We start from the raw sequence: 11,000 nt of genomic DNA on the forward strand, positions 1-11,000 counted from the left end.
ACAATGACGGCCAGAGAAATACCTATCATGAGAGTGGAATCCGAGAGCTCTCCCTTAACTCCAGCTGCCTTGTCTCTCCTTGACATCTTTTCAGTCTTTGAACGCTTTCTGCACAAGCCATTACACCCTTCAACACTTCTTCCAGGAAAGCGCACACAATTCCAGGAACCCCACGCCTCAGGTGAATAAATAGCAATGACAAAAGCAACTTTCTACTGGCAAGGCAGGAGACAATGTTGAAACTTTGAGTCTCTATACACAAATGCAGTAAAAGCTACCGTGAAGGCCAATATTTCCCAAGGAAATCAAATATCAATGCATGGTTTGGATAGGAGATCTTCTGGAAAGAGTAACGAACATGTCTAACCCTGTATACTCAGCAAAATCTGATCTCACAGCCTGAGATCATTTGCTGGCTCCAAGTCACATCTGGGAGTTACTCCTAACACAGCGGGAAGAGAAGTTGTTTCTAGGGAGATCCAAGTTCCACTTCTAAATCTCCCTATAAAACAGGAGCTTTTGCCATTTAATACTGCAGGTGCCCCCTCCCTTTCTTTTTTTTTTTTTTTTTTTTTGATGAGGCTTGTGGTGGCCTCTAGCGGAATATGGAACAAATGGTATAAAAAGGAAAAAAGGAGGAAGGCATGTGCAGTCTCCTACTAAACTGACCAGGCCTTCAGCTGTTCATAGCTGAATCCAGTGGGGATTTGTTTAAAACTACATGTACTTGCTAGTAAAGGGCTAATCTCTGTCCCCTAGCCTGAGAGTGATCCATCAATTCAGACCACTTGCAGCACCATAATGGGTCATCCCATAATGAAAAACCTATAACACAGTTTTTAAATGATATTTTTGATGTTTCCTGATGTTCATCAAGTTGTCAAGTCCACAAGAACAGTACCCCTTGTTTTGTTTCTGCCTTTCTGCTTCCTCAGTAGAGGAGGTGGATGCAGGTTGTAACTGGATTTGTTTGGAGCCCCAGCCCAAGATCAGCCTGGGATCACAGCAGGCCTGTGGGCTGTTCCAGGGCAACAGCTAGCCCAAGATTTGGCTTCTGACTTCAAGACGCATGGACCGATCGTGAGTGAATATACTATTTGACTAGAGTTATAATTCCTTCCTCCCCTCCACTTCCTAGTAAGCCCTCACGCTCATAGAAATACCGGGTTATTTATCCTGCCACTCCTCAGGATTATTCTAATATGGCTTTTCCATCATGACCTTGCATGCTTTGGACTTTCCACAGCTCTTTATTACCCTGTGCAACTTCTCCTGCTGCAGAGGTTCTTCTGCATCTTGGCTAGTGGCCCTGTGTTGCTCTTGATCCAAAGGAGTGCATTGCCCAATGTTTAACATTATTTTTTTGTTTAAATGACATCATTACTAAAGCACTATTTAGAATTGTTGCTCTCCAGACCTTCTTCATCAACTTTTTGCAATCACCCCTTCCAGCAAAGTCATATACTAACCTGCTGCCAGGAAGGTGGCCTCATATGTATCTTGTCTGAGACTGGAATGCCACTTACTTGCCAGAAATCTTCCCATAGCACCTCTGCTCTGTCTTCATACTATAGCTGAAATCAAGGCCGCAGGATCTAGTTTGACATTTCATTTTCTTAATAACATTTGCTAACAACCACCTAAAAAAACTTCTGTGTTCTGGGTTTCCTCCATATGACATAAGGCTCATGGATTTCTGGACCAGAATTGAGGAGCTGTTTGAAAACTTCTGTTTGATCATAAATCAAGTTCAGTAATTACCTTTTTACTAAAAACAGCCTCAGTTCACAGTTTCCAGACTCCACGATGGGTTCGGAGCGTTGCCATGAGCCTTGCTCAGGGTCCAGGAATTCAAGCAAACTCCACTTTCATTACAGCACCTGTAGCAGCTTCTGCAACGTGAATCTCCAGTGGCACCACTTGATAATTGCTGGTCTGCATGACACTGAGGGAAGAGCGTGAAGGACTCCTTATCTCTCTATCTTTTCAGAGCTCTTCCAGCACCTTTCCATTTACTTACTCACTGTCGCACCGGCTGCCTTCCACCGTGGCTTGCTGCCTCCTCACGCAGCCCATGAAAAAGCCAAAAGCAAAGGCTAGCTGGGTAGTTCAGTTGGAAGTGCCGTTGAAAGCCTGGTAGAAGGCAGATTGGATCAGGTCCAGAGAAGGTCCCAAGGCGTTGCCATCAGGGTGCTGCTGCTCCCAAGGCAGGCCAGTGGATCTTAAATCATCCAGCCTGAGGAAGTCTCAGTAACCAGCACCACCAGGCTGGGGTGAGAGAATTACTCCACCTCTGCCCTGGCTTAGCAGCTGAGGAGCAGGTTATGAAACTGCACTGAGAAAGGGAACAGCAACAACCCTTAGCAAAGGAACTACATGAAACACTCCTTAACACCAATCTGGTGGTGGGAAACCTTGTTTCGAGCAAGTAGGGGCAAATCCACTGGATTTTAAGCCACTGTGTTTAGGAAGTGGGTGGCATCCTGGCTTGTATTAGAAATAGTGTGACCAGCAGAAGTAGGGAGGTGATAGTCCCCCTGTGCTCTGCACTGGTGAGGCCACACCTGGAGTGTTGGGTCCAGTTTTGGGCACCTCAATACGAGAGAGATCTCGAGGTGCTGGAGCGAGGGCAGAGGAGGGCAATGAGGCTGGGGAAGGGCCTGGAGAATAAATCCTGTGAGGAGCCATTGAAGGAGCTGGGACTGTTTAGTGTGAGGAGGAGAAGGCTGAGGGGAGGCCTCATCACTCTCTACAGCTCCCTGAAAGGACGTTGTAGAGAGGTTGGTGCTGGTCTCTTCTCACAGGGAATTAGTGACAAAACAAGAGGGAACGGCTTGAAACTGCAACAGGGGAGGTTCAGACTGGACATGAGGAAAAAAATTTTCACAGAAAGAGCGGTCAGACAGTGGAATAGGCTGCCCAGGGAGGGGGTGGAGTCACCATCCCTGGATGTGTTTAAGGGTTGTTTAGATGAGATGTTGGGGGATGTGGGGTAGGGGAGAACTTTGTAGAGTCGGGCTGAGGGTTGGACCCAAGGGTCTTTTCCAACCTGAATGATTCTGTGATTCTGTATAATCAACTGAAACGTTCACTCTCAGGAGTACTGTTAAAATCTGGGACCCCACTGTCCTCTTGATCTTTTCCTGTGCTGTTTGATGAAATTCCACCACTGGCCTGGGTACATTTCCAAGGAACTCATGACTTCTGGGAAGGCATTACAAAGCTGCACTGTAACCATTCATGACCTGTGCTCAGTGCTGGCTTGGTTCCTCCTCAAATCCACAGCATTCTGCAAAGAAAACATTCTTTCCACTTCAAATAAGCTTCTCCATCCTGAAACCAGTCTGGTTCAGGCACCCAACCTCTCCTTGCCCTGCACTCACCCCCAGACATCAGAAATACAGGCTTTCTGATGGAAGGGCTTCCATGATGGCAAAACAACTGCAACACCATCTAGATTTGGGTTTTTTCAGGCAAGAAATAAACTAGAAGCAACTGTTAATATTCTGAGCCTTACCTATAGCTGCTACTGTGAATGTGTGAAAGTTCTCACACTCATTGTTTTCTGAACCTTTAATATTTGCAACAAAAAGATAAGGCCTAGCAGGTGAATTTTGTGTTCCACATCAAAAGGAACTGAGATGTCCTTGAAAAAGCCAGAAAGGATAATTCTTGAGAGCTGGAGACCAGAAAATGAAATGGTTCATGTTTCAGGACAAGGGCCTTCCTGGATGCAGGTGTTTAGCCCAGCAGGAATCTGAACCACCCCTGTTAAGTCATAAGTCACATTATATGGCTAAACACACATTCTTACATGCATGTTTAGATACCCCCCTCAGCAAAACCCAAAGGGCAACACACCTAATTATTGGATTGCTTACATTATTTCATTTTTAAGACAAGTGCCAAATTAACAGACTTCTCCCACAGCAGGAAGAAGGATTTATTTGGAAGGATTTACTTTACATGTAGAGAATGCAAGTATGTTATTCACTTAAACAAAAAGCAAAGAAAAAGACAGGGTGGGACTCAAAAAACACTGTTTTTCAAATGATTTTTTCTCTGAAGATAGTCTTTACAAAAACAACCTCATATTTAACCCTGCGCATGCTGCCTTCCCCAAAAGTTAAAAACATGTCTGTAAAGCAGTAATGCTTTGAGGAGAAAGCAAGCTGTTACCACATGAGAAGTCATGTTGCTAAAACTCAACGTATTTATAAATTTAAATGAGACACCAGGGATAACCTGAAAATTCACCACTCTTCTATTTTCCCCACTAAAACAGAGGGAGGAACACCAGTCCACAAGACTCAAACACACATCAAAACCCTTTGTGAAGTACTGGCTTTTACATTATACTGAAATAACCTCACTGCTTCTCCATCTGCCTAGGATAACTGCCAGAAATTAAAACAAAGAAACATGTACACTCTTTGTAGTCAATCAAGAGCTTCAAAATTTGTTTTTAAGCTCAGATACAACAACATCTGGTTTGAAGAAACCCCATTTAAAGAAACGTTGATGCCCCTTTAGAAACCGAATATTTTTAACAAGTCTGCTCCTTCCAGAACTCCTACCAAAGACAGATTTAATAGGTAACAGATACTCTCAAACATCTTCTTGAATATATCCATCAATTCCAGCAAATCTTTTTCTTGGATTTTATAAACTATGCCTTTTTGCTAGCGATCTCTAACTTCTGTGGCCAGTTAAAGAGAAGTAGATCACCTCACATAGTACTTTTGCCACCGAAAACCTGCAGAAAGCCAGAAGCTCTGTTCATAAAAAGATCTTTCCCCTACATTAGTTCCTTGAATTCAGATTCTGTGCTAACGTGGCATTGTTTAGGATGAACACACACTTCAGCTATTTTCAAGGAGTGGGAGTTAGAAAGGAGTTTAATACATTTTTGGAGAGAAGGATTTCAAATTTTATACTGAAGCAAAGTACTTTTAATTAGCATTTTAATATTAAGTTACCTTTTCACAGTTTATTAGTTTTTAGTATCCACTTAGCTTAGACAGTGAAAAAAAGCTGGTTTATAGCACAGAGTTTATAGCTAGTTTCATCCACTGGCTTTCATATACTGCTATTATCTTTTTATGTCACTCATCACCCTAATATCTAAGTACCTTCTTCATTCAAGATCACTGAAGAAATGTCAAGATCTTTTCCTTCATTGTTTTAAGTTACCTACCCATGACTTGTTTCAGGAATACTTTTTATAGCCACAATCAAACCTGCAGGTAAATCAGTCAAAAGGGAAATATTGCACAGTTTCTGGAAGGATAAAAGCATTGAGACTCTGCTGATAATGAGTAATAGCCCTTTTCTGTGAATTTTCTGTAGCACATTACTTGTACTCCTGAAATCAAAGCTGGGTTGCATCTACTGTTGCACTTAGATTTCTGGGACCTTAGAGAAATTCTTACATTTACACAACAATACTTTTCTGACACACTTTTAGCTTGTGAAAACATTCTATGCATTAAAGGGCTTTTAAAAAATGACCGTTCAACCTAGTACCACTTGATAGAGATCTTTTAACGTGATGTTAAAATACCTGTCATATAAATTTAGGCATTAAGACTGAGGTCCCTAAAGCAATAATTAAAAAAAAGTCTTTATTTCTACCTTACTCAAAACAGCCCTCTCTCACAGCATCACTGTTCAGATCCCATAAAGCAGCATGCCCAGCTAGTGGTGCCTCTGTCTCACCACGGCTGGAAGTAAAGCTGTACTGGCATTAGGGATTAATAGACTGCATATCCTTAAACATACACGCTGCATTACTTTCAATCTAGTGCATATTAAGACTGTGCTTTTTAATTCCACAAGAGCCCAATAAACCCTTCAATATTTACTTAAGGGGATTTTATGGTCCTCTTGTTTCACGAAGGCATTTATATGAGCTCTGATCTTACGACATTTGCATCATCAGCCATTAATTTGTGAAAATTAAATAAACAAAAATAGCTCCATAACCTTCTTCTCCACATGCCTACTAAATGCTGCAGTATTTGTTGGTCCAGCAGTTAGAGATGGAACAAAAATACAGCCAGCCCAACCGCTCCCTGTCCCGACACTACTACAGACATTCCAATAGGAAAAAGCTGAGGAAAGAATATGAAGTTCTGGGAAAAGATCCATTTTAACTCTTAATGCTTATTATCACATTTTCTAAGGTCTATAAAGCTTTTTAAAGATTATATGGGATGAAGGAAGCTATAGAAATGTTATGATCCCAGAAGATCTTCCTAAACAAAAGGAAAATGTATGTTGCTATGAACCTGCGTCAAGCTGTTCTTTTGAATTTTTTTTCCAGCGCTGCATTAGCTTTCCTTCTATGTCCCTCTTGTGGTAACTGAGAAGAACTGTAACATCTGCAATGGAATACCTAATTCATAGCCTGAACAATTTTTTGCTTTGTTGCTGCATTTTTGGTGCATTTTTTTTTAAATTAAAAGAAATTCTGTTATTGAAATTTTGTCATTGTAAAAGGGACTAGTTTTTCTTTAAAAAAACCCCAACAACAGGTATTCTTTTCTCTTCCATGTACTCGTACTCAGGCTAGGTAAACTAGGTAAAATCGTACAGAATTTTCATCTGAAGATTTGTTTTAGCGAAGAGGCGAGCAAAAGGAAAAACAGAGACACACAAAATTAAGAACTTTTAAAACAATATGAGCTACCTGAACATTAAACAACAAAGAAATAGAGATGTGAAGTGGCAGAGCAGATAATAAAGTGATTAAATATGCATAATATATTTACTGATTGCATTTATCACTCTACAATATGTTAATGTATTGCTACAGTACTTATTATATAGCTACTTCACCATCAGATGTGTAATGTGTGAGCATCCCTTAAGCATTCTTTGTCAAGAACATCTGATTTCTGCTTCATACTCATTTCCCTCTAACCTGAATTGTTTTATCCCAGGATAAAAATACACTTTTTTTTTTTTTTTAAATCCAACCCTGTCAATTGAAGTAGCAGTTTTGCAAAGAGTCCTCACACTCAGTTTGATTGGCTCTGGACCCCTCACGTCACGATGACACTTTCTAGCACTATCTCCATGGCTTGGAGTTTGCAGAGACCAATCAGTTCATTCCTTCTCATAACAGCTTGTTTTCAGCCCTCTCTTGTGCAGTCCTGAGTGGAGGAGGTTATCAAATCCCAGTGCTAGTGTGTCTTGGAATTGAAATGAGTTTCAAGGAAATTCCTCTGGCAAAGCCAATTATTTTGAGTGAGGACTGTTATTTCTACCAACACTCAAACTGCTGTATGCATCAGTTTTACACTTATAATCATCAGGAACCTTTATTATCACCTCTTCAGGATAATCACCTTAAACTTTTTAGCTCATGGAAGCAAGCAGAAAGCATCCTTTTTAAAATTAAATTCACCCACATTTGTTCTCTTGGATAGCTTCTTATGGCTAAGTATGTCCTGTGAATTCTAGCTTCTAACTATGCACAAAAATGGTAAAGCAGCAACATTTTCAGAGAATGTGTTCCAATTTTCTGAAGTGTTACCTTTTTAAATTTCATATTGAATGCACAACAGTAAAGACCAATGAGTCAGAGTGCCATCTCTCTGCATTAGCCCAGATTTAAAAAGAGAAAACTTTCACAAAATACGGCTTACACAAAAAATATTGTCTAGGAGCTTTGTAGTGTAACCTGCATATGTACCTCCATGTTCATCTTTAAAAGCACCAAAGTAGTCCACAGTTTCCAGCATGCAGTGAACTACGATTAAGCAATAATGGCATGAAATTCAAATGTACCCTCTTCACCAGCCATGCCTCTATATTGGTATAAAGACTAATCACAGCCTCCATTTTTAAACGCAGTAACCAGGAGCCCAATAGGCCACAATTAATTCCCAGTTTGATCCCTCGTCTAAATACATCAAAGCGACCTGCAGGCTTTTACTCACTCTGGTTTTCCTTCTGCGGTGTGTGACAGGGGAGCAGCCCTTCCGTGGGGTGGGGGAGCTCCTCGGAACCCTCCAGCTTCAGCACCTCAGACAGCAGCACCATCCTGTCCCGGAATGTGGCCAAGGGTCCCTGGTGCCTCCATTTCAGAGGAAAATTTACCTTCTGATGGCGTCGTCAGCTAAAGGCCTGCAATTTTCAGCGAGTTTTCCAAAGAACTGCTCTTTAAAAGCATTGTTATTTTCTGTATTGTGTAGGGGAAAGCGAAAGAAATCCAGCAGCGCATCAAAACTTGGATCGGTTTCCAGAACTTCTGAGGATTCTGTAAACCAGCCAAATGTTGCAGGTACGTTCAGTTTATTAAAAAATGAGTGTTCTCACCAAGCAGCCTACCTGGCTTTATAAACTTCTTCTTCAATTCTGCTTTCATCCTCAAGGATTTCATATTTTCTCACAGTTATGCTTTCCTTTGAACTACAAAACAGTCAATTCCTGGTTTGTTTTCAGAAAGCACCGCTTTAGTTCACCCATGGATGCTTTCCAACCAAACTTCTGGTGGGTTTTAATTCAGTTGTGTTTCACCTTTAGGAATCAAGAGTCTCAACATTCAAACTGTCTTGTAACACTTATGTACGGGTATACGCTGACTTCTCTTGACGTCACCATGTTAAACTGGAGCTGATGTGACAGGCATAATTCAGCAATCAATTTTCCATTCTGCCTTTTGATTTTAGTGGCTTGTTGCATTAACCTACTTTAATCTGAATCCTGAATTAGGATACATTTATGATAAAATATTGGTACAGACTACTCTTCCTAGAGGCTTAAAGCTAAAGATTAATTCAAACAGTCTGTATGCAGAAGTGATGACTCCTGTATTCTCTTTACTTGTTCTTTCCCCTCCTTTATTTAGTGCACAATATTCCTAGGACAAGGATGCTTTTCAGTCTTCATCTAGATCTTTTCAGCCTAACAGTTGCAAATTGGTACATGGTGTTTCAGTTCCAGGCTTTATCCTACACCAAAAGCAAAAATAAAATTAAAGTTACTTATAAAAGAAGATACATATTTGCATCTTATAGCTGAAGGCTTTAGTAGGGAAGAGGGACTGAATATCTAGCCTTTCATATCAATGCTTTTCAGAACACACAGAAGTTATCTTAGGAGACATTTGTTGTGTGCTAATAAAAGGATGTTGAGGGCACTCAAATCCAAAACTTTGTTTATTTATGGGTAGAAACATGTGCTAATCACCTTCTCTGAACAACCCAGTCATTCACCTTCCCTGACCCCGGAGAATCTCCGTGGCCAACTCCACTACCCTCACCTCACAGCAATTCAGCTTTCTGACTATCACACTGTTACATTAGGTATTACCGGCATAATAGGTATTACAGCTAGGGCAGGTATTACTATAATACCAGATCCTTCTTAATCAACATGTCTGTCTCAAAACACTTAAAGCCCCTGTGTAACTCCCTTACCCGGGCTATGCCTCTGTGAGACCCTACGCCCTCGTTTCCAACAGGAACACGAGGCAGGGAGGCCACCGAACCAGCAGCTGCAGCTCCAGGCTCACAGCGGCCACAGGGGGATAAAGAGCCCCACATTGCCTCCACAGGGGCAACTGCCACCACATCTCCCCTCACACAAACCTGGTACTGATGCCTGCAAGCAGCTGGTGCCTGCAAGTTGAGGCCTGTAACAATTAGTGATAAGAAAAGCATTCCATTATACCTTAAATATTAAGAAATTGTTTTACCAAACGTTTAACTTTGTATTTAACAAGGCCTGAGCGATTAAAATGTACAGAGAAGATATCCTAACCTTGAGAATAGATACACCCTGGCAGAAATGCTCAAACAAGGTGGATAAAAAAGAACATCTTGGCCAGACAACAGAGTTGAGAAACATCCAAGAAGAAGAAATTGTCCTCAAAAGACTTGTGACCATAAAAGGGAACAAGGAATAGGGGGCTAACTCCCCAAACAAGCACCGACGACCACCTGAGACCCCCGCGCATGCATGGCGTAGTTTTGCAACGCCAGCATTACGTAAATGTAATAGATAGGCAGAAAGGTGGAGACTTCTTGGAAAATGTGTGAATATTCACATCTTTAAGGTATATAAAGGATGAACTTTTGGTTCAGTGTATGCACATTAGGTGGAACGATCCCCCGTGCACCCAGCGCTGCAATAAAGAATGCCTGCTTTCTAAAACTCCAAAACGAGTCTTAGAGAGTTCCTCTGCTGGGTTTTAGGGTGACAGTATCACCGCAGGGCTCCCACCGCCCCCACAGAGGCCGCAGCCTCCACAGGGCCCATCCACCCCCACAGCCCCACCAACCCACCGGAGCCCACCCTCACCACAACCCCCCCCTCACCACACCCCCCCCCCCCATCGCCTCCACAAGGGTCCACAACCACCACAACCCCTCAGCTCCCTCCAGCCACCCCAGCGCCCTTCGCCACCACCAGCCCCCACCGCCACCTCAGGGCCGAACCGCCACCTCAGCCCGCCACCGCCTCCGCAGCCCGCCCTTCCTCCTCATCTCGAAGACCTATTGGCTGGAAGAGCAGTCAGTCAGAAGGCAGGCTCCGCCCCTCCCCGCGCGGGCGGGGGGGGGGAGCGCCCCTGACAGCGACCCCCGCCCCGCCCCGCCCCGCCCCGCCCCTCCCGCCAGGTGGCTCGCGGCGCCTCCCCCGCGCGCCGCCGCGCGAACCCCTTCGCGCCTTCCGCGGGAGCTCCGCCCCCGCCGCCCGCCCTCCCCAGGTGTGTGCGTGCTGCGTCACCCCTCCCACGCGTACGGGGCGTGCTGGCGTCGGCGTCCTCCGTGCGCTCCGCGTCACCGCTCCTGGCCTGGCGCGCGGCGGCGGCGGCAGCAGCGGCGGCCGGACGGTTCCGCTCGCAGCGCCTCGGGGCTCCCTCCTCCGGCGGCGCCCGCTCCGCCGCCTCCCTCCGCCGTTGGCTCCGGCCGCGTGGGACCGCCCGAGCGGGGCGGCCGGTAGGCTCGTTTGGTGGCCGGCTCGCGCGCGCGGCCTGGTGCGAGCGGCGG

The 11,000-nt window shown here is 43.9% G+C and overlaps 1 protein-coding gene across 12 annotated transcripts in view; it reads right to left on the minus strand.

Moving 5' to 3' along the window:
• Positions 1-10,904, minus strand: part of COMP (cartilage oligomeric matrix protein) — a 39,496-nt gene extending 28,592 nt beyond the window's left edge. For 9 of the 12 annotated variants that reach the window (XR_012626566.1, XM_074851761.1, XM_074851767.1 and 6 more), the window contains exons 1-2: positions 9,600-10,165; positions 7,947-8,960 (exon numbers count right to left, since the gene is read on the minus strand). The gene's annotated coding sequence lies outside the window, so the exon portion shown is untranslated. Of the gene's footprint in view, positions 1-7,946; positions 8,961-9,599; positions 10,166-10,435; positions 10,464-10,752 lie in introns of those variants that run through there. The other 3 variants (XM_074851758.1, XM_074851760.1, XM_074851759.1) reach the window with 3 other exon arrangements.
• Between the last annotated feature and the right edge of the window lie 96 nt (positions 10,905-11,000).

The sequence above is a fragment of the Strix uralensis genome, chromosome 27 (assembly GCF_047716275.1).
Source record: "Strix uralensis isolate ZFMK-TIS-50842 chromosome 27, bStrUra1, whole genome shotgun sequence".
Taxonomy (NCBI): domain Eukaryota; kingdom Metazoa; phylum Chordata; class Aves; order Strigiformes; family Strigidae; genus Strix; species Strix uralensis.